The sequence below is a fragment of the Podarcis raffonei genome, chromosome 8, assembly GCF_027172205.1.
Source record: "Podarcis raffonei isolate rPodRaf1 chromosome 8, rPodRaf1.pri, whole genome shotgun sequence".
In the NCBI taxonomy this organism is placed as follows: Eukaryota; Metazoa; Chordata; class Lepidosauria; order Squamata; family Lacertidae; genus Podarcis; species Podarcis raffonei.
In genome coordinates, this window is record NC_070609.1 from 32,576,690 (window position 1) to 32,599,560 (window position 22,871).

Genomic DNA, 22,871 nt, shown 5'->3' on the forward strand with positions numbered 1-22,871 from the left:
ACACTGTGTACACATACACACACCATGTGTTCTTCACCCAGATGATCCCCTCTTTACATGATTTGCACAGGTGAGGTAGACCTGGCACCACGGCGGCCACCTTGAATCAATTACCTGCCCAATAAAATCCTGTCACTTTCATTACTGCTCCCTCCACCTGCAGAGACACAGATGAGACATCCAAGGGAGGCAGCTGATGAATCAGTCCTTCCCTTTGAAGAGGGTAGCAGTGGCAGGGAAGCAACAGCATCAGCGTTGGGCTTGTGGCTCAACATGCCTCCTGTAGCCACCTGCATTTAGCTGCATCCTCCTCTTTAAAGAAATAGACAAGCCTTACCCAGGCTGTGCCCTTCAGATGTTATGGACCACAAACTCCATCAGGCCCAGACAGCACTGCTGCTTGATCCTGGGGCTGATGGGAGTCACCACCCAGAACATCTCAAGGGCACCAGCTTAGGGAACGAAAACATAATATATGGCAATAATTATAGGCAATTGATGAGGAGCAGGTCCCTGGGCAGAGACGGCCTTCAGCTTGGATGGTTTCAGACACAATCATGGGGAATGAGGCTTTCAATGGTTATGTACCATTTCCAGTGTTGGGGGCATTATGTCTCTGAATGCCAGTTACTGGGACTCACAAGTGGGAAGTGTGCTGGTGTGCTCAGGTCCTGCTTGCATGCTTCCCATAGGTGACTGGTCGGCCAGTGTTGGAAGGAGGATGCTGGGCTAGATGGGCCTTTGACCAGCAAGAGTCTTCTTAGGTTCCTACACAAAGTCAGCTCTTTCTGTCTTCTCTGTGTCACCAAAAGCACCGCTGATGCATCTGGGTGTGGAACTAGAGTAGCCAACAGGCAGCCCCAGAGCTGAATCTGGCTTCCTACACCCCTACAGCATAGGCCCATTCCATGCCCTCCAACATTTCTCTGACGAAAAAAGGGACATCCTATTCTACATCAGGAAGCCTCATTTGATCTTGCTGCACACATAGATGTCATATTCGCATTTCCATCTGTCACCTTGAGCCAATTACAACCTCTCTCCACTGCACCTACCTCAAAGGATTGTTGTAAAGAAAAAAAATGTGTGGGGAAAGGAATTGTGTGCAACACCTTCCACAGATAAATGAAACCAAATATAAAACAAAGTTAGCTGAATTGGAGCAATCAGCAATATGTGGAAAACCAGAGTTGCCGTTTGTTCCAATTCAATATTAAAGAGTGGGTTTTTGAAAGGAAAGCACTGAGGGAAGAAGAGGAAGAGGAAGAGGAAGAGGAAGAGGAGGAGGAGGAGGAGGAGGAGGAGGAGGAGGAGGAGGAGGAGGAAGAAGAAGAAGAAGAAGAAGAAGAAGAAGAAGAAGACAGACACAGCACTTTAAACCACAAACCTATGCCTAGAAAGTGCTAAGCGAAAGGTAAGTGTGGATGAGCCCTCAAGAGCGGTCTACCTCAGAGGAGCGTCGCAAGCATGAAAGTAATGCCGCTTGTAAAACACTATGCACCATTAAATGGCGCAGGTATGTCAAAGAGGAACAACAGAGAAAGCTACCACAAAAGTAAAATCAGATATAATTATTCTGGGAACATTTTTTTTTTAAAAAAAGAGAAGTGTTTCAACCAGGGATTCTCTTGAAGTTTGCCTCCATTTAACAAGCTTCCACTTCCCACGTTTTGAATTGCAGATCTTTGAAGCTGAAAAGCGAGAGAGAGTTTACAATGCTAATTTTGGTTTTGAAGCACCAGCGGTCCCTGCTCCGACCATTACACCTCTCTCCCTCTTTGAAGATGGGAGATTTGAAGGATCAATAGGGACTGCTGGCTTCCTGGGGCTTCTCTCGCTGGTTGGCTCTTTTTACAGCATTATAATTGGCTTGGGTGGGCTTGCTTCTCCTGCTCAATTTCTTTCTTTCTTTCTTTCTTTCTTTCTTTCTTTCTTTCTTTCTTTCTTTCTTTCTCTCTCTCTCCTTCTTTCCGATATGAATCTTCTTCCTGATCAACTAGGAAGAAGGTGTTTGGAGAGCAGCCCCACGAGTGCATATCCCACTAACTATTGGAAGCTAAATGGATCAAAATGAAGAGGAGGAGACTGGGCCATTTTCAGAGGGAGCTATTGGATGATGGACCTTTTGATCAGATCAGGACTTAATTGTCTTGAGCTAACTGGTGATTTCATGCTCTGCTTGGCACAGATGAATCTTGGAGCCACCTGGAGCATACATCTTTATCCTCCCAGCTTCCATGCATACAGAAAGAAATGCCAGCAGCAGCCAAGCAGAACATCCAGGTTCTAAAACCCTGAAAAGCCAGTCAGTGTTGACCAGAAACAAGGAACCTGTGGCCCTCCAGCTGGTGCTGGACTCCTAAATTCCACCAGTCTCAGCCCACATGGCCAATGCTCAAGGATGATGGGCGTTGTAGACCAGCAACATCTGGAGGACCACAGGTTCTCCATCTCCTGTGTAGACCTTGATAGCTCAGTTGGTTGGAGTTTGGTGCTGAACACCAAGGTTGCAGGCTAGCTGCATATTCCTGCATTGCAGGGAGTTGGACTGGATGATCCTCAAGTCTGGATGGATGATCATGCAAGTCTATGACTTCTATGACATCACACTAGAAGAAGAAGAGTTTGGATTTGATATCCCGCTTTATCACTACCCGAAGGAGTCTCAAAGCGGCTAACAATCTGCTACAACAGCAGCTAGAATACTCATTGCAAAGTACTGGAAGACACAGGATCTACCCACACTGGAAGAATGGCAGATGAAGGTGATGGACTACATGGGTTTGGCAGAAATGACGAGCAGAATCCGAAACCAGGGAAGAGAAGCAGCGGAAGAAGAATGGAAAAAGTTTAAGGACTATCTAAAGAAATACTACAAAATTAATGAAAGTTAGAATGATGTTGGACTGGAAAGTAAATGGTTACTATTAGCAATGGTTAAGACAAGGAGAATAAGGAAGATTAGCTTAAATTTAAAGTAAAATAAGAGAAGATTTGCTGAGTAATTGATTAGAATTTGGAATACAGAAAAGGGAGGCATGAGGAAGTCGAGGAAGAAAGGTTTAAGAAATTAGGATATGAAATGATACTTGTTTTTTGTTTTTTTCTGTTATTGTTTGTTTATGTATTTGTTGTTGTTATGTTTTGTTTGTGTGGCTATAAAAACTGTTTAATAAAAATATTTTAAAAAAAAAACAAAGCGGCTAACAATCTCCTTTCCCTTCCTCCCCCACAACAAACACTCTGTGAGGTGAGTGGGGCTGAGAGACTTCAGAGAAGTGTGACTGGCCCAAGGTCGCCCAGCTGCTGCATGTGGAGGAGCGGAGATGCGAACCCGGTTCCCCAGATTACGAGACTACCGCTCTTAACCACTACACCACACTGGCTCTCACCACTATTAATGGTCTGACAATATCAGGCAGCTTCCCCTGTCCCTCCACCTCCACCAGCGTACAGTGTGTCTTCACTGGGCCTGAAGCTGTTAATTGGTTCATGGTTAAATTAAAATCCAACTGCCAGAGGAGGAACAGCTGGAAGAAACTTGCTTCGCACACGTGCTGCTATTGAGTCAGGGTGGTGTAACGGCTCCAATCTCAGACTAGGACCTGGGAGATCAGGGTTCGAATCTTCACTCAGTGATGAAGCTCCCTGAGAGACCTCGGAGCAGTCACTGCCTCTCAACCTAACTTTGTGCTGATTAGATGAGGAAGGAGAGAACTATGTATGTCACCTTGTGCTCTGCGGAGAAAATTCAATATAATAAAACAAAGAACACTTCACTCCAGCTCAGTGTTGCCCTGGGACAGAAGAGCACCCATACTTCTGTCCATGCTGTGATTTGTAGGCACAGCTCCATGATTTCCAGGCACAACTCTGAGCAGGTTTTTGTTTGTATTTTTTGGGTCCTGCCACATTCCCCAGGAAAACCCACTGTTTACCCACTAAATCAGAACAAATATCTATCTGAGGGAAACCCGATAAACATTTGTTCTGATTCAGCAGTAAACATCAAGTTTTTCCAGGGAAAGCAAAGGGACAAAAGGAAAACTGCCCAGACCCACATTGGGAAATCACAGACCTGTGACTACAGATCTCGGCACTAAATGAAAGTCTGGATGAGCCCTAAATTAGCTGAACTTAAATCCCATTGAAATCAATGATCAATTTAGTCACGACTCAGCTTAAGTCTCATGGATTTAAGTGAGGCCTCAGTGCAGCTAGTTTGGCTGGATCTGAGATCCAACCATTCTCAGAAGAATGATCCCTGATAGCAATATTGCAAGACTAGTCCCACAGTCAATCACAGTCTTTTCAAATATGATAATCTATGTCAGGGAACCAGCTGCCCTCGTTTTCTCCTGTTATGCACAACCTACAGGCTGATCAAGGAGAATCAATACACAGCGGCCCCCCTGGCTGTTTTCAATTCTCCCTTCAGTTCAGGCTGAATTATATGTTTTGTGTCCTCTTGCTTCCTGCAATCCACACACTGGATTTTTTTGAAGGGGGGGTCACAGCTGTTACAGCCCTTACGCCACACAGTAATTATATTTTCCAATCTGTTGCTATGCAATGGAAAAGCATTTTCTGCCATCTGTCCATGTCCACTTCTTCACAGGAAATGGGTAGAAAAGGGGATAAACTTGACTGCTTCAGTTTCAAAGCAAAGAATCCTACTCTAACTGCCCCAAATGAGACTTTGTTTTAGCCAGGGCTCAGCCCCTGGCCCTATTTCACCCCAGAACCCTGAAAAATGTATTGCAGTATTGCTAATATCAATACTAATGCTTGCTTTGATATGGTGCTTTCAGGCCCTCAACATGATTCACATGCATTTGCTTGTTGCAATCCTTACAACATCACTGCAAGGACGGAGGTGTTGTTATCCCCATGGTACTAAAGTGGAGAGCAAAGGAGTGAAGGAACAAGACTTTCAGCCATTTGGTTTTTGTTTATAAACCTGGGATGTACTTGGTTGTTGTTTCTTGCTTTAAAGCTGCTTCGGGGTGTACCAGGGACAAAGGAACAGCTGAGGAACTGCAGCCCTAACAGGGTCATCCTACCCAATTGGGAACATCAGCGGAGGTGTTTTTTGTAGTAGTTCAGTAGTGCAAGAAAGAAACTATGACCTCACTTCCCCCAGTTGAGGCAGCAGAGTGCTTAGTTTGTCTTATTTTTGGTTGCTATTTTGTTTGTTAATTTTCTTTTATAGATTATAAATGCTGTATTGATTTATTAATCATATAATTGCTTTAATTGTGGTGTTTACGGTAGCTTATTTTTTTAGTTGCAGCTTTGTTGACAGTGCTTTATATGTTGCAATTGTTTCACGGATGATTTGTTAATTATTCTATAAGAGTTATGCTGTGTTTGTGATGGTCTATTAAGTTCTACCTTGTTGTTGTTATTTTGTTTGTAAGCTGCTTTGAGATTCATTTGAATGAAAAGTGGCAAGAATATGTAATAAATCTAATCCGAACAGGAGGTGAAGGCACCTTCGACGTTTCTGATTACCCAACAGTCACTTTTCAGGTAGGTAACATTGTAATACAGTGGTACCTCAGTTTACGAACATAATCCGTTCCAGAAGTCCGTTCTTAAACCAAAACCGTTCTTAAAACAAGGCATGCTTTCCCTAATGAGGCCTCCTGCCGCCGGTGCCCTTCCACTGTTCGGATCCGTTCTTAGATCGAGGTAAAGTTCACAAACCGGGACACTACTTCCAGTTTTGCGGAGTTCATATACTGAATAGTTCGTAAACAGGGCTGTTCTTAAACCGAGGTACCACTGTATTTTATTATTTGAACAACAGGGTTTTTCCAAGCAGCATTAATGACAACAATTCCTTGACAGCTGGCCTGAAGGAAGCAGAGAGGAGCACTGTTTGACACACACACCCCTCCTCTGACGCATTTGGAGTTTGGAAGCAGAGCAGGGGAGGAGTGGAGAGCGGGGAACCAGTCGGAGGTCCTCCCCATCTTCCTTTCAACTTGGCTTGAGCTCAGCTCCACCCGGATGCCCTCATCCTCCTCCCTCATACCTTTAAACACACAGAGGCATGAAAAATAAATGTTACTGGAAAGAGGCAGCAGTGGAAGGCTGGAAAGCAATTAGCAGGCAGAGAAGCATAATTAGTGCTCAGAATGCGAACAGCAGCGAAGAAATAAAGTAGCATTCAGATGCAATCAGGGTCGTGCCTGAATTACAAACCGTTAGCTGAATTGCTAATTAAGCTCAACGAGTGAATCACATCTTATTAAGGGCCCAACACAAGCCTCACTTAACTTGCCGTCCTGCCAGCAGGTTGGCAAAGAGAAGGCGTGGCAGGGGACTGGCAAGATGTCTGGCATAGTGGGGGAGAAGAGTTCCATGGGGTGACACTGGCAAAGAATGACGGGCAAGGGCATCAACTCTGCTCAATGGGTTGAAATTCCCACCAGACTCTCTCTCTGCCCCAAGACTGGCACTGCCAGGCAGCACGAGCAGACTCACCACATGATGGGCCCAGTCAGAGAGTGGCCATGTGCCCTACTTCATCAAAGGCAGTTCTCCATTTGGAAGCATCCTCTATTTAATCATCTGCCCAGTCCATGTCTGGTTTAAACATAAGGAGTCCTAAGAAGGGAGAGCGGGAGGTTGCCTTGGAGTTGCCTATCTGCATTCAGCACCTGGACAGCAGCAGCTTGAGCTGGCAGACGAGCACATCACCTGGACATGGTCTTCCCCACTAGGGTGAGATGCATTGCCTTCTATTTAAGTTATAGATTTGCATCTGTCCTTATGAATTAGCATATGTAAAATTTATGCAAATCCACACTCTCTTTTTTCCCTCAAAATTGAAATGCCTGGTTGACCCTTCTACAGTGGTACCTCAAGTTAAGTACTTAATTCGTTCTGGAGTTCCGTTCTTAACCTGAAACTGTTCTTAACCTGAAGCACCACTTTAGCTAATGGGGCCTCCTCCTGCTGCTGCTGCTGCCGCACCACTGGAGCACGATTTCTGTTCTCATCCTGAAGCAAAGTTCTTAACCCAAGTTACTATTTCTGGGTTAGCGGAGTCTGTAACCTGAAGCGTATGTAACCTGAGGTACCACTGTATTGTCTCTTGGTTCCTCTGCACTGCAACCCCCAGCAGAATCCTTTGGGGATTATTTATTCCTGTTTGGCACAACCAGTTTGTTCTTCAGCTGTTCTGCAGGTCCAACTTTATCTCTCTCTCTCTGTGATTTTCCTGTTCCTTCCTTCCTGAATGTCTGTCTTTTATTCACATCTTCCCTTCCCTCAAACCCATTTAGTTAAGTTTGTGCAGGCTCCTCCTCCTCACTTTGTACAATGTGAAAACCCCAGGGCTGTTCTTCCTTTACTTTAACCTTGGCCCAGGACTAGGTGGAACTTGAAAGCCGTTGGAAAGAGAACTTCATTTTGCTTCTGTAAAGGTGAGAACAAAGCTTTGAACCGTTTCAGCCAAAGACCACCATGATGACAAAAGAGATTTAGAGAGGCCCATTTATTTCCTAGGTGCCGTAAGCCCCTCACAGGGGCTGAATCTCCTAAGGAGTTCCACAAGAAAATATTTTATGAAAACACTGATAATATCAGCAGCAATTTATACCAACACTTTACCTCAGAGGTGTGCCAAGTCGAGATTAAAAGAAAAAAGTTTGCCCTAGGTGTGGATGATAGCACATATATCTTAGGATTTTACAAGGCTGACTTTTATTTATTTGGTTTATTTTCTTCCAGCACAGAACCCAAGCCATCATGCATGTGCTTCCAGGCACCAGCCAGACCCAGACCGGCTTAGCTTAAGCCAGATGGTGGCCTGATATGCTTTCACATCCCCTGAGGAGCTATGCTGGGACTGAAATGCTTCTCAGGCATGGCTTCATTGTGATATATTCAGTTTTTAGTTGTTGTTTTAAGATGTCAATTTGCATCCCCATCAGAGCTGTGAAGGATATCACCCCAGTGCTCTGCCAACTTATTTTTCCCCTGACCTGCCAAGGATTGCTGGGGATTGAACCTGGAATCTTTTGCATGCCAAACAAACGGCTTTATCACTCAGCTCACAGTGCCTCTCTTCAGAAGTAAAACTCAAACCAGAAGAAATTAAATAATGAATTTTTTGCTGCCACGCAAAACCAGTTGACTGAGACAGCTGCTGCCTCAACCTGCAGAACAGCAGGGTCAACCTCGCTGCTTTGCAATCCACCCCTTCCCATCTAACGCTACTGTCAGCGCTGCCCAAGGTCCCAGCTCACACAAGACCAACGCTGCTTCTTGCTCAAGTTTAAAAGTCTTTATTGAAGTTCAGTCTCATTTCCAGACGTGCAGCGCGCAACGCTACATCTATCCGTCAGACCGTAGAAGTCCCATCTGAATCTCCGCCCCCCTGACACCAGCTTAAGATTCTAGCTTTACTCCACCTCTTCCTCTGTTCCTTCTTTCTCTGGGTCCTTCTGCTAGTCGGAGTCTCTGCCCTCCGAGATTCTTCTGACGCTGATTCTCCCGACTCCTCCCCCCCCCTCTTTCGGGCTTTAGGACCTGGCTCCCAATCCGGGTTTTCTGCTGTCCCGCGCTCCTCCACATTTGAACTTGGCGCGCGCGCGCAGCCTCCCACTTTCCTTCTGACCGTTACACTTGTGTCACTGCTCCCCCTTTCGGGGAGGCTAGCTGGACCTGGCCTTCCCTCCTTCTCCCCACTCCCCGATGGAGGAGAAGATGGTCCTGACTCACGTGACTCTTCCCCCCCACTGTGCTCTGGTGGGGAAACTGGCCCTACTCCTCCGCTGCTCCTTTGGGACTCCCCTCTGGTTCCTTGTTTATGGATCGTCCCCTCTGGGATTCGCCTCGCCCTTACCATAGGCGCCCTCTCCTGGGAATCTTCTGATTCGCTGGAGAAGCTCATGGAATCTCTCGGTCCACTGTCATATTCCCCTACGCTCCCCTCTGATTCCTCTCCTCCGCTCTCTATCTGCTCTCTCCCCTGCTCTTCTGCTCCTGAGCCTCTGACATCCATCCCCCCCTCGAAGCCCCCCCTTCCCCCCTCCCCCTCTTCGGGTGTGGGTTCCAGGTGCTCCAGCGCTGGGGGTGTGAGTGCTGGCTTCTGTTCTCTCCCCCTGGTGTGCAACCGGCCCGTGGGATCAGGCCCCCCCACGATGGGTTCGTCGACGTCGACTTCCCCTGCTTCCATTTCTCTGCTGTCGTGCTCAAAACCAAGATCCTCCCCCCACACGTCCATGTCCTCCTCTCCACCCGGTCCCTCGGGTGAGGCTGTGTGCAAGGGCCCCCTCAGCAGTTCCCTGCTCCACCCCACTTCTGGTTGAGTGTCCCACCAATAGGAGCGGTCCGTGGCAAACCCCGAGAGCGACCCCTCCGGGGAGCTCATCCCCGGCGTCGGCTCCTCATCTGAGGAGAAACCTTGGAACGTGCTGGCTGACAGTGTGGGTGTGAAAAGCCAGTCGTCGAAATACTCCGCCGGCATGGGTCTGTGTGGGAAGATCGAATGGAACTCGTCTTTGAGATAGTGCTCCTCCACGGCGTAGCAAGGCACCCACTCGTTGGCGCTGGCCGGAGTACCCTCCCTGGCGAGGAGATATTCAACTCCCTCTTCCCCCCATCTGGAGTCCAAAATCTCTGTGACCTCGTTGAGTGGCGTCGCCCTCTGTGGTCCCTCCCCTGTTGGCGATGGGCTACGTGGAGCTGGTGCGTTCCCTGGCGCCTGAAACCTGTGGGGCGCCTTGTAAGGCGTGAGCACTGACCTGTGAAAGACTGGGTGCATTCTGGAGCCCTCCGGGAGTGTCAACCGGTAGGCCACTGGATTGATTTGTGCCGCGACCTGGTAAGGTCCCAGCTGCTTGTGTCCTAGCTTCCTCTTAGCTAGCGTTCTGGCCGGCACTGCCTGAGCTGCTAACCAGACCCAGTCCCCTACCTGTATGTCTTCCCCAACCCTCCTGTGCCTGTCTGCCTGCATCTTGTAGGCGTGTTTCGCGAGTTCCAAGTGCCTTCGGAGTTGCTCATGGACCTCCTGTAACTCTGCGGCTAAGTGCTCTGCCCCCCGTGGCTCCCCCTCTGCCTCGGTCTCCAACCCCGGGAAGGTTCTGGGGTGGCGCCCATTGTTGGCGAAGAACGGTGTCACCCCTGTAGACCCGTGCTTCGTGTTGTTGTAGGCAAACTCGGCTAGCGGTAGGTAGTCCACCCAGGTCGAGGGCTGTTGATTGGCGTAGCATCGCAGGTACTGCTGCATGATGGCGTTGACCCTCTCCGCTTGTCCGTTGGTCTGCGGGTGTCGTGCCGACGCTAAGTTGATCTTGACGTTCAGGATGCCCAGCAGCTTCTGCCAAAAGTTCGAGATGAATTGGCGACCCCGGTCGGACAGGATGGACCGCGGCAGGCCGTGAGCTTTGAAAACGTGGTCTATGAACAGCTTGGCGGTCTGTTCCGCTGTGGCCACCTTCGCGCACGGAATGAAATGCGCCATCTTGGTGAAGAGGTCTACGACCACGAGTACCGCTGTTTTGCCGCGCGAACTGGGCAGATCTGTAACAAAGTCCAGGGCCACTTTCTCCCATGGTTCGAGCGGCGTCTGCAGCGGTTCCAGCAGACCCGCCGGCTTCCTGTGTACTGGCTTGGCCCTTTGGCAGGTGTCATACCTGGAAACGTAATCCGCAACTTCTCCCCGCACCTTGGGCCACCAAAAGTCCCTGGTGACTAATTCCGCCGTCTTGTCCTTGCCGAAGTGCCCAGCGCTGGGCGCGTCGTGCAGCTGCTGCAAGACTCTCGCGCGAAGGTCGTCTCCCGGTACGTAGAGAGCCCCTTTGCGGAGGAGTAGTCCGTCGCGTATCTGGAACTCGTCGTCCCTCGCTGTGCCGTTTCGCACCTCCTCCATCTTGGATTGCGCAAACGAATCCGCCTGTAGCGCACGACGGACTGCGTCCAGGTCCACTGCGGCTGAAGCGCACGCCCACACCTCTGGTGCGAAAATGTGTTTGGCCGCTGCCGGTGCCGCTTCCTCGAGATACTGCGGCTTCCTGGATAGCGCATCCGCCATGACGTTGTTGTCTCCCGGGATGTATTCTATCCGGAAATCGAAATCTGCAAAGAACTCCGCCCAGCGGATGTGTCTCTGGTTCAGGAACTTCGCCGTGCGCCAGTACTCCAGGTTCTTGTGGTCCGTGCGAACCTGCACTGTGTGTCTGGCTCCGACGAGGAAGTGCCGCCACGCCTTGAAAGCAGCATGAATGGCCAGCAACTCCCTGTCCCAGATGGTGTAGTTCTGCTCCGACGTGCTGAGCTTCCTGGAGTAGAATGCGCACGGTCTCCAGTCCCCTTGCGGATCTTGCTGCAACAGGACCGCCCCCACCGCTCTGTCCGAGGCGTCCGTTTCAACCCTCATCGGTTTGCTGGGGTTTACGTGTAGCAGCTGTTCTTTGGACGCGAAGAGACGCTTGAGCCTCCGAAAGGACTGCTCCGCCTGGTCCGTCCAGGTGAACTTCTTCTTCTTGGAGCTGAGGGTGTCCGTGATGGCTGCTGTCTCCTTCGCGAACCCCTTGATGAACTTGCGATAAAAGTTGGCGAAACCGACGAACTTCTGGACCTCCTTCCGGTTGCGCGGGCTCTTCCAGTCCAACACTGAGCGGACCTTGGCGCTGTCCATGGCAAGTCCCTTGTCGGACAGCTTGTAGCCCAGGAAATCCACCTCTGTCGTGTCGAACTGGCACTTCTCCAGTTTGGCGTAAAGTCTGTGCTCCCGTAGTCTTTGCAGGACCTCCTTGACGTCCTCCTCGTGCGCCTCCTGCGAGTCCGAAAAGATCAGGATATCATCTAAGAAGCAGACGCACTTCTTGTAGAGGAGTCCCGCTAGCACGTGGTGCATGAAAGCTTGGAAACAATGGGAGCCATTTTGGAGACCAAACGGCATGACTCTGTATTCATAGGTTCCTAAAGGCGTAAACATGGCTGTCTTCCACTCGTCGCCCTCCCGCATGCGTATAAGGTTGTAGGCCCCTCGTAGATCCAACTTGGTGAAGATCCGCCCCTTCCTCACCGTCGCGAGCAGGTCGTCAATTTTGGGCATGGGGAATGCTGTGGGCTTTGTCCTGGAATTGATGATTCTATAATCCACTATGAGCCTCCGTTCGGGCGTGTCTCTCTTCTTCACGAAAAACACGGGACTGCCCCCCACTGCTTTGGATTCCCGGATGAATCCCCGCTTCAAATTGCGATCTATGAACTCCCTGAGTTCTTGTATTTCGTCTTCAGACATGGAGTACAGTTTCCCAGTCGGCAGCGTCGCCCCTGGCAGGAGGTCAATCTTGCAGTCGTAGGGTCTGTGGGGAGGCAGCTTGTCTGCTTCCTTCTCGCAGAAGACTTCCAAAAAGGCCTTGTACTTGTTGGGCACCGCTTGCACCATGCCTAGGTGTAGCTGCGGTGCATCCTCTTGCCCCTCCTCTTCCTGGCAGGTCTGGATGCAATGCGCTGCGCAGTAGGAAGAGCAGAAAGTCAATTGCCGCTGGTACCACGCTAATGCCGGGCTGTGCCTATCCAGCCAACTCATGCCCAACACTATGGGCGTGTCCGACAGGTGAGTGACGTTGAAACTGATGACTTCACGGTGGTTCCCAATTTGCATCACCAGAGGCGGTGTCTGCTGTACCACCTCTCCTCCCAGTATCTTCCTGCCATCTACTGTGACAACATTTAGGGGCGTCGTGGCTGGCAGGAGTGCTATGCGATGCTGCTTGACGAAGTCCAACCCTACAAAGTCTGCGTTGCTACCAGAGTCAATGGTAATAGGGACCTCCAGGGTGAGTCCATCGGGCAGCTGGAGCGATGCAGTGAGTTGCACCACTGGTTTGGGTGGGAGGGGGTCTGTGGGCTGCAAAATCTCTGGGGACTGCTTCACTGACTCGCCTGGTTGAGCCCCAGTGCTTCTGTCTCCAACCAGGCTCCTCCATTTCCCTGGGGCTGCTCCTCCTGCTGAATTGCTCCTTTAACAGTTGCTGAGGCTGCAGTGTGCTTCTGGAGCCTCTGGGGACACTCTTTGGCCATGTGCAGTGCACTGTCGCAGATGTAACACTTCCTGCTCCCTCTAGGAGCCTTCGCCTTGACTGCTCCTGGTGTTTGGGCTCTGCTTGCTGTCTGAGCCCTTGCACCTCCGATTTCCATTGGCTCCTCCCCCCTCATCAGAGCAGGCGTGGACTGAGCGCGCTCTGTCTCTCTGGGTAGGAAGGGAGTCGTTCTAACTGACGTGTTTGCTCTTCCCCCCTGCTCCCTGCTCCACGGGCGTTCTTCCAGGCGCACCCCAATTGCGAGCGCCCTTTGGACAACTTCTGTTGTATTTTGGGGTCTCTCTCCCCTCGCCAGCTCATCTTTCACGGCTCCATTCAGCCCCTCCCAGAACAGATCCCTGACGGCAGCTGAGTCCTTCTGCCAGCCCAGCACATTTACTAACCCAAAAAAGCGGGAATGATACTGGCGCACTGTCGCTTTTCCTTGCCGCAATCCATGCATTTCCCTTCTAGCGACATCCACATCCACCATTGATTTAAAGCAAGCGTCCATGGCTCCAATAAAGGCGCTTGAATCTTTGAGGGCGGGGTCATTTTCGCGTAACAAGGTTCGCAGCCACGACTTAGCTTCCCCATGCAGATGAGTGATTATGAAACCCACTTTCTCCTCCTCATCTCTAAAATCTTTCCGAAGCAAATTGAGCGCGAAAACTACTTCTGCTCTGAAGTTAGGGTACTGCTGCAGGTTCCCGTCAAAATGGGTCACAAGGCTTGCCCCCCTTTTCCCGAGGGCAACTCCCTCCGGCTTGGCTCCCAGCTGCCCCTCCTTTCCCCATTTGTCCCACCTGGCTTGCAGATCCTGGCAGAGCGCAGCTGTTTCTCCTTCTTTTTTCTTAGACGCACCCAATTCTGCGTAGAGCGTTGACACCGCTTCCTGCAATTGCTTGATTTTTTCCTCTGTAGTCATCTTTGCCTATCTTCGTGAGCTTGCAGAGTTTTTGAGCAGAGATGGGACTTACTGTCAGCGCTGCCCAAGGTCCCAGCTCACACAAGACCAACGCTGCTTCTTGCTCAAGTTTAAAAGTCTTTATTGAAGTTCAGTCTCATTTCCAGACGTGCAGCGCGCAACGCTACATCTATCCGTCAGACCGTAGAAGTCCCATCTGAATCTCCGCCCCCCTGACACCAGCTTAAGATTCTAGCTTTACTCCACCTCTTCCTCTGTTCCTTCTTTCTCTGGGTCCTTCTGCTAGTCGGAGTCTCTGCCCTCCGAGATTCTTCTGACGCTGATTCTCCCGACTCCTCCCCCCCCCTCTTTCGGGCTTTAGGACCTGGCTCCCAATCCGGGTTTTCTGCTGTCCCGCGCTCCTCCACATTTGAACTTGGCGCGCGCGCGCAGCCTCCCACTTTCCTTCTGACCGTTACACTTGTGTCACTGCTCCCCCTTTCGGGGAGGCTAGCTGGACCTGGCCTTCCCTCCTTCTCCCCACTCCCCGATGGAGGAGAAGATGGTCCTGACTCACGTGACTCTTCCCCCCCACTGTGCTCTGGTGGGGAAACTGGCCCTACTCCTCCGCTGCTCCTTTGGGACTCCCCTCTGGTTCCTTGTTTATGGATCGTCCCCTCTGGGATTCGCCTCGCCCTTACCATAGGCGCCCTCTCCTGGGAATCTTCTGATTCGCTGGAGAAGCTCATGGAATCTCTCGGTCCACTGTCATATTCCCCTACGCTCCCCTCTGATTCCTCTCCTCCGCTCTCTATCTGCTCTCTCCCCTGCTCTTCTGCTCCTGAGCCTCTGACAGCTACGTTCAGCTTTTTTTGCCTGTGTTACTCCGGAAAGAAGTCTTCCTGGACAGGAAAAAAATGTATGCTAAAGGAAGGCATGTTTGTTGAAGGGGGAAGGAATCCATGCTTAAATAAATATCTTTATTAAAGGGTAAAGAGACCCCTGACCATTAGGTCCAGTCGTGGCCAACTCTGGAGTTGCGGCACTCATCTTGCTTTACTGGCTGAGGGAGCCGGCGTACAGCTTCCGGGTCATGTGGCCAGCATGACTAAGCCACTTCTGGCGAATCAGAGCAGCACACGGAAACGCCGTTTACATTCCCACCAGAGCGGTACCTATTTATCTACTTGCACTTTGACGTGCTTTCAAACTGCTAGGTTGGCAGGAGCAGGGACCGAGCAACGGGAGCTCACCCCGTCGCGGGGATTCGAACCACCGGCCTTCTGATCAGCAAGCCCTAGGCTCTGTGGTTTAACCCACAGCACCACCAGTGTCCCTAAATATCTTTATTAGGATGAATCAAAATCCATGAAATAGTGAGCGGGTTTTTGAACTCTCCAGAACTCTCCCATCCTTTTGTAAGCTCACTGGGTGATCTACCTCACAGGGTTGTTATGGGGATTAAATGAGGAAGGGGAAGAACCATGTGCCCCACCTTGAGCTTCTTGGAGAAAAAGGTGGGATATAAATGCAACAAATAAACATAAAAGAATAAGATAAACAAAGCTGTTGCAGAGGAACGGGGTGGGATGTGAAGAATGGATGAGGGAAGGAGGTGGCTTAAGGATAAAGCAGCAGACACAGATTTTGCTGCCTTCATATTAATCCACCTTTTCTCTTTATCTTCACCACCAACAAGCTTTGCTGTCATCCCGCAAGGACAGAACCTTAAACCTTCCATTCAGTAGTACCACACTCTGCCTAGCTAAAGTTAGATCATGTCTATATTTCAGAATATTCAACACTTCCTATTTTTACTTTGTTCATATTCTTAATTTCCTGTCTTCCCTTCGAGATGCTAAATCTTTGAGATTAAAGTGCCCTCTTCTGTCTGAAGGCCCCCATTCAGGTAAGCAAAGGAGCAAAATACCCCTGCCAGTGATTCAGCTTTTTGAGTCTCATATTCACACAACAAAGAGTCTTGTGACTCTCCGAGATTAACACATTTATTATGGCAGAAGCTTCCCAGGGTGATCCGGTCATCAAATTTGGCTGCATGCACCAAAAGGAGCCCATAATGCTGTATGTGCATAGGAGCATCTGCACAGACCGGAGATCACACTTATTCATTTAAAAAGAGCTTCCCGGTGAGAACTAGGAAGTGCCCTATCCAGGCAAAGAGATGGTCCTTTCTGTCCTTTATCCCTGTGTCCCTGTTTCAGCTGCTTCACTTTATTCTTCACACACACACACCTGGTTATCACCTCAACATTCTGTGCCATTGAGTTATTGTAGTGTTGGGGGCACAGGTGGATTTGTGGAGCGTCTGCAAACCTCATGGTGAGCCCAAGTCTTCGGATGTTTCCCTTCTGCACATGAGTGGTTTCGGCTCCAGCTCCATGACCAAAGGAAAATTAGACTACAATACTGGAGCGCTGCAATAAATTTTTGCAGCATAACTCTGCTGCATGTGCTTTACCTGAGCCTGTGGCTGAATAAATTGGGGGGGGGAGAGTTAGCAATGAAGGTTGTTCTAACTTCCTCTAACTTAAATCTTACTTCGTGGGTAATTTTGTTTTAGTTAGTTTTTGAACACTTAAATGTGCAGCCAGTCTGCCTGAAACCATGAGTCTTCTGTATGCATGAGTTTGCCTGGGAGCCCAAGAGGGCATTTTAAGTATGGAGGGGGTTAATTTTAAATTTTTTTGGCCAGACTCACCCTCGCTTCTTACTTATAATATTAACAGTAGACTACCTTGCAGAGCTGCTGTACAGCACGTTCTCTTCGTACAGCTGCCTGGTGTGCATAGGAGTATAATAGCAAACTATCCTGCAGAATTGTAGTATGCTGTTCTCTGAACCCAAGCTGCAATAAAGGCAGTGGATAACACCTCAGGGTTGTTTTAACTTACTCTTTCAGCTTCAGCCTAAGCCCCAACCTGCAACAGGGGCTCTAACACTTCTGGGCAGCACTGGAGGGTTGTTATAAACCAGTTAGAGCCTGACCTGCAATATTCTCTGTGAACTGTCATAAATCACTCACTTCCAGCAACAGCCCCTGCCCACCTGTGTGTTCCTCAGCTTCAGGTTTTTAGTGCTATTAAAGGTTTCCGGACTGCCATAAATTGCAGAATGAAAATGGCTCCAAGTGTGGAAGTGGATTTGGGGATAACTCTTGGAGCTTCAAAATTTAATGAAATTAAGAGAGAAGAAGGCAGTGACAAAAATGAGGGGAATTTATGGCCCCCTCTTTGCAAAAGACTGAAGACACCCTCCATGGATGGAATATGAGATTCTGAATACAGCTTTCCTTATGCTGAATTTTGATTGGGAAAGAACTTTATATCCCCCTAAAAGGTTCCTATTATTCCCAGGAAAATTAATTTAGAATGCACTGCAGAATGTACCATTGCTTTTTCTTTCTTTTTTTAGAACCTACAACCATCATTTACCGTTTAGACTATCTTTCTATCATCCTCTGGGAAGGAAAGCATTTCAGCTTTTCGCTTTATTCATTGTGGGGAAGAAGAGTGGATGGGTTGAAGATGCTTTTGTCAATAGCTTGTGAAGTGATGCGAACAGTTTTCAATGACTGAAGAAGGGAGAGACAATTTAGGGTAATGTGGTGTCATTGTGGCAAGGAAAAGAACTTTCCTGTCCTCAGGAAAGGGGAGTCGCTGGAGGTACCAGCAGCTGACTTAGCGGATGGAGAAGATCAAAGATGGTGACCTTCTACCAGCCGGGACAGGTTGCTTCACCAGTGGGGGAAATGGATCAAAGATCCCTCATGGGGGTCTTGGCTCCTGTCAAGAAGCCTTTGACGGAAGCACGTCTTTTGATTACCCAAAGTTGGAAAAGCATTACAGAGCTTGGAGATCAAAGCATCGCTACAAAAACGTGTGCAAAATAGCCACTGCTGAAAAATTAACTCCTTAAATAAGAACATTAAAGGGAGAAGGAAAACCTGAGATGTTTTTCCTCGATACAGTGCAACTTTATCCATTTCCAAAATTGGTCAGGAAGGGAGCGTGTTGCTTCTCATGCTTAAGGCACATCGGAAGAGACAAGCACTGCAAAGGGAAGTTGGTGTGCAGCTGCAAAGTTTTAAAATGCACAAGCAAAAATACGTAGCACCTCATAATCGTTTTGAGGTACTCAAGCCACAGATTCCACCGGCAAGCTCAGAGCCCTTGACTTAGCCTGGTGCCTTGTCTGGCTCCTCAGATGGAGACACTGCAGCCTCTGCAATCTTGATTGCTGCTGGACTCTGGAGCCATGACAGGATTGTGGAGGAAAGCTAATCCCTTTCACTTCCCCCTCAGAAAGCCCCTGTACCTATTTGTCCGCAGTTTGGCAAGCTTAATCCACTCTGAAGGAGCAAATTTGCCTGTATATTTCATCCACTTTGGTCAAAAAGGGGGGGGTGATAACCATTTTTAGATTCCTTGGTATAGTGAGTGGGGAAACCAGAATTTTGTTTTATACTGAGCAGCTCAGAACCAGAATTACAGATGAAAGCAGAAGCAGAAACAGATTAGGGTGTGTTTGTGTTTGTGTATGCATGTGTGTGTGTGTTTTAATGCACAGATACAGGGGACCTGTGCTCATCCATAGAAAATACACCTATTTAGGCATAATATATGGTAGCAAAATTTATTAGTGGGTTTAACAAGCTTGGCCTCAGTAGTGCCAGAGCACTTTCTGCATGCAGGCACCAGCTCACTTGCATTTGCTGTGAGCATAATAATCCAGTGAGGCATTTGCCTGTGAATGCACATAAAGCAGCAAAAAATGTTCAGAAAAAGCAGGAATGTTAACGGAACAAAATGACAGGAGTCCAAATGTTTGTGGGTGGCACACAGAGAGACACACGTGAGGGAGGTAGAAGTTGGAAGAAACCAACTGTCCAGGCAGGAAAAGAATGCCCTTTGCCATCGGCTTACCTGTAGCCTTTCCCTGGTACCCAGAGAGCTTTGCCTGCTAGAGGGGTTCAAGCCTGACTCACAAAATTTCAGACAACTTCTTGCCACATTACATCACCTTAGATCAGCTTCCTCGTTGTCCCACATGGGTTGTGAATCTGGCCTGAAAGTTCTCAAAGATAGGCAGACCCTTCAGCAGGGGAGGCCATGGGTTTAATCACCTTTTTAAAACAAACAAACAAACAAACAACCAGCTGTCTCCTGACATTTGTTTTAAGGTATTCAAGTTCTCTGCAGAATTCAACAGCAGACCACTTTTTTTTCCCACAGGGGCATCAGTTGCATCTTACTGAACAATTGATACCTACCATCAGGGTTTTTAAAAACTGTGTTCATAGATTCTTGTCAGGGTGGAAGGGGTACACTCTGTGCAAAGCCTCTAATGGTAATTCAGGTCCCACGCTTGCATAAGAACATATGAATTCAGGATCCTGTTCTCACAGTGGCCATCCAGATGCCTGTGGAAACCTGCAAACAGATCCAAGCACAAGAGCACTCTGCCCTCATGCAGCTTCCAGCAGCTGGTATTCAGAAGCATAGCTTTCCCCAACCATGGTGTCAGGGCATAGCTCTCAAAGCTAGTGGCCATTGATAGTTCTCCATGAATTTGTCTAATCCTCTTTTAAAGACATTCATGTGAAGGAGGACTTGTTTTTGTGTCTCCTGAATCTTCCAACATTCAGCTTTATTTGATATTCACTAGTGTTGTGAGAAGGAGCGACGTCTTTTCTCTACCCTCTTTCTCCATGCTATATATAATTTTATAAACTTCTAGTATCATGCATGACAAAAAGCACCAGGAAAGGGAGAAGGGAACCACAGCACAGTGGCAAAGCAAACAGCAACCCCACACAAATCAGTTGGTGCTGGACCCCACAGAGTTTGCACATTGTTCAGAACTGTGGCACAGACAAGGGAAAGAAATGTGCCAGAAAATACACTCACTTCCTCCTTGGAGATGTAGCATGAAACCTGCCCATTGGGCTTCCACGATGGAGGGTCAGCCTGGCACAATGCTGCTGGCTGACAGAGTTGAGAGCAGCCATCCCCACTGCTTGCAAGACTCACAGCGCTAAGGCTGAACTGCTGGGTGAGCAGCTCACCCGCATATATAGTCAGCCAATGTATCCATCCAAAACAGACTCCTGAAAGGCTTTGTATGCAGCAGATCCAGAGCCTCTCCAGCCAAGCCTCCTCCAAAACACAGCAGCCCCCAAGCAGAGCAGACAATAAAAGCCCAGTAGGGTAATCGAGCTAATAAGCAGAAGTGATTCTTCCCAAACTTCCCTTGCTCTGTTGAGTTAACGCCGTGTTCTGCCTCTCCCTCTATCATCTCCATTTTGGGGTCAACAAGGCCTCCTGCAACAGGGTCCATCAAAGGAGACTGAAGAAGAGAGGAAGGAGGGGCAACACATGGCAGGCATGAGCCACCCTGTTGCCTGTTATTTGTGTGTGCTCCCTTCTCTCCCCTTTTTCCATGGAACAAAGGCAACTGTCAAACAGGCAACAGGCAGTCTCCTTAATGTAGAGATGCTTCCAGCTGCAGGGCCCTGACCTTTGAGTATCCCAGGGCAGGCTTCTCCATGGTTAAAGGAAAGCGGAGTTCTCAGGGCCCCCACCTGCACACAGCAGGGCACACTGCTCCTCAGATGTCTGCAGAAAAACCGTCTATCAGCACAAGGAGGTATTGCCAGCTCCATAGTGCTGTAAATAATAATCTTGAGGGTGTTGAAGAAAAAGAGGTGTGGGGAATTATAGTATTGCAGAGTTGGAAGGGGCCATGAGGGTCATCTAGTCCAGGCATAGGCAAACTCGGACACTCATCATCCCTAGTTAACAGGACCAATGGTCAGGGATGATGGGAATTGTAGTCCCAAAACATCTGAAGGGCTGAGTTTGCCTATGCCTGATCTAGTCTAACTGAAGGATTTGCCTGGTGCAGGGTGGGGGGTCTCAACTGAGAGCTTAAATAGAGGGAGCCCTCAACCCTAGAATATTTTCAACAAGTCACATAAACTACACAAAGGTGGTAAAACTGTTCCTGGACTGCTCAATTTCAGTCTACAGATGATGAGGAGGGCAGAAGTAGAATCCTTGCTTTGAGAAATCTAGCATGTCACAGAGAAGACCAAGGTGGAACTCTCCCCCTGGACAGGTCCTTTTCTCTGCACATCAGAGGCATCCTTATGATAGATGGGCCTTGGTTCATGCAAGACAGACACCTCTCACCTGCCGTTTGAATCTTTATTTATATTAAGGTGGAGGGTTATTCTCTTCTTAGAAGACAAAAGTCACATCCTCTCAAGTCAGCTTGCATTGCATATATATAATAAAACCACAACTTCAGTAAAACACAATCTAAAACACCAACTTCAGATATTGAAGACCAAGAACAATAACTACAGTGGATAAAAACTTTGGCACATTAATGGCTAATCAACCAGCTCACACAAGACTCCCAAACCTAACAGTCTAAAAGTCTATAATCTGCAAACCAGCAGCATCCTTAATATAATCATCTAAACCAAAAGCCATTTGGAAGGGATGGGTCTTCAAAGCTCTTTGGAAGGCAGGAAGTGCTGGGTCCAATCACATCTCTCTTAATGGGGGGCCAAAAGGCAGAGCCTCTGAAGCTGATCTTCAGGCAGGATTGCCGTGCGTCTGCATGTGCATGTGTGCGCGTGAGTGTGCCGAATTTTTCCGCAGTATGGATCCCATATTCAGAGTTTACACATTGGAGTACATGCTCACAGGGCCCTGAAGTGGCCCTGAAGTAGAACTTGGGCAGTGTGTGAGGAGGCATAAACAACCTCCACTTGTAGCAGAATAGCTGGATGGGGGATACATCTATACTGGCTATTTGTGGGAAAAGCCATGTGGCAATCCCTCTGGATTAAGTACCGTATATTGTTATGGCCAGCCATTCCTTTGTTAGGCAGATTGCTGGTTAATAGTCCAGATAATTGGCTGATTGTCTTGTCAATGGCTGTTAGGAGATGGTTTCCTGAGAGGTGCATTTGCTTGAGATATCCATCAAAAGCTCAAGGAGGGGGTGTTTGTGTGGTATGAAAACAGCAATTTGCAAGACACAGAGGTCACTTCCAACCTGTTTACTGAACGTTCTTGATTTGTTACACATTCCCTCAAACGATTACTCAACACTTCCCAGTGCATTTTCCCATCACTTTCCTTACTACAAAAAGACAATTGCCCAAGAGCATGACATCCACAGTCTGGAAGTTGCCAAAGTATGGGCACAGTGGCCAAGACAATTCTGTCCAAAAGGAGCCATAGCTGGCAAGACAGCTGGAACCAGAGATAGGCTACTGAGCCTCTGCGACAGCATTGAATCCAGGAGCACCCCAGGAGGGTATGATCCCATCCATAACAGGCTGTCTGCCCACTTCCCTGACATGAGAACTCAGAACATGTGACACCTTTCTCTTTTCAGGATTCAGCTTCCATTTATTGGCCCACACCCAGCCCATCACTGCCTCCAAGCCACTGTGGTCTAACACCTCAGCTGCCTCTCCTGATTCAGGTGGAACAGAGAGACAGAGTTGCATATTGATGACACTTCACTTCCATTTTTCTTCTGCGCATGCCATCACACACCCTCTGTGTTCCTTGCTGCTCCCTGCACAGCTCAGAGGCAGGTTGAGGGCAGCACCGTCAAGGCAACGACAGCCGTGTGTAGCCCAGAAACAGAAACCGCCGCAACACACTGTCACACAGGGATAATGAGCAGCCAGCTTGCCAAGTCACACTCTGCAAAGCACCTCACAGCCTTTTCTACAGGAAACGGAAATTACGACCTTCCAGCTGTTAATCATCTGTAACTTGGACGATTCGCCTCCTCCTGGCTATCAAGGCAATTCATTTCAGTGGACATCAGAACGTGGTGTCTCCTCATGGCAACATTCCCTCAGGCCT

General features: G+C 48.7%; 1 long non-coding RNA gene across 1 annotated transcript; it reads right to left on the bottom strand.

Annotated features, from left to right (window-relative positions):
• Window positions 1-5,766: 5,766 nt before the first annotated feature.
• Window positions 5,767-22,508, bottom strand: LOC128418863 (uncharacterized). The gene is made up of 4 exons (XR_008331775.1): window positions 22,376-22,508; window positions 18,900-19,099; window positions 6,493-6,615; window positions 5,767-6,040 (listed from the first exon to the last, which is right to left on the bottom strand). It is a non-coding gene; the product is annotated as an uncharacterized LOC128418863 (long non-coding RNA).
• Window positions 22,509-22,871: the final 363 nt, after the last annotated feature.